This window comes from Myotis brandtii, unplaced genomic scaffold, assembly GCF_000412655.1.
Source record: "Myotis brandtii unplaced genomic scaffold, ASM41265v1 scaffold952, whole genome shotgun sequence".
Lineage (NCBI taxonomy): Eukaryota > Metazoa > Chordata > Mammalia > Chiroptera > Vespertilionidae > Myotis > Myotis brandtii.
In genome coordinates this window covers 1,118,929-1,119,444 of record NW_005371930.1, presented here as the reverse complement: position 1 = coordinate 1,119,444, position 516 = coordinate 1,118,929, and the positions used below count along the sequence as shown (strand labels likewise).

The following is a 516-nucleotide window of genomic DNA, read 5'->3' as shown; positions in this document are numbered from 1 at the left end:
CTGTCCCCATCCTGTCACAGGAAGTGAGAATCTGTCCCCATCCTGTCACAGGAAGCTTTAACCTATCCCCATCCTGTCACGGGAAATTAGAATCTGTCCCCATCTTTGTTCCGAGTCCTGGCTAGTCCTGTGACACAGACAGGACCTGGGCCTGGAGTCAAGGCCTAGAGGGGGAACAGGGACTAGACCTCCCGCCCAAGCATGAGTCTGGCTTCCTCACTCTGACCTTGGGAAGGCACTGGCTCTCTCAGCCTCAGTTTCCCCATTTGGACAATGGCGTCGCACCTGCTGACAGTGCAGAGGGAAGGCGTGGTGGTGCAGAGCCGAGCACTTGGCCGATGGCCGCAGCCAGGGCTGCTAGTGGGAAGACGATCCTTCCCGGGGTCCTCTCTGCAGCCCCCCAGGAGCCCTGGTCGCCCTGACCACTGGGCGCGGGGCTCTGCCGGTGAGAAGGGGCCACCCCGCCCTCCGGGCACAGCCCTTGACCCCAGCCCCCGCGCCCCCCGGGGCTGTGGG

At 63.6% G+C, this 516-nt stretch overlaps 1 protein-coding gene across 1 annotated transcript in view; it reads left to right on the top strand.

Annotated features, from left to right (window-relative positions):
• The window catches only part of FBLN1 (fibulin 1), an 89,542-nt gene that overhangs the window by 50,817 nt on the left and 38,209 nt on the right, over positions 1–516 (top strand). The window lies entirely within an intron of this gene.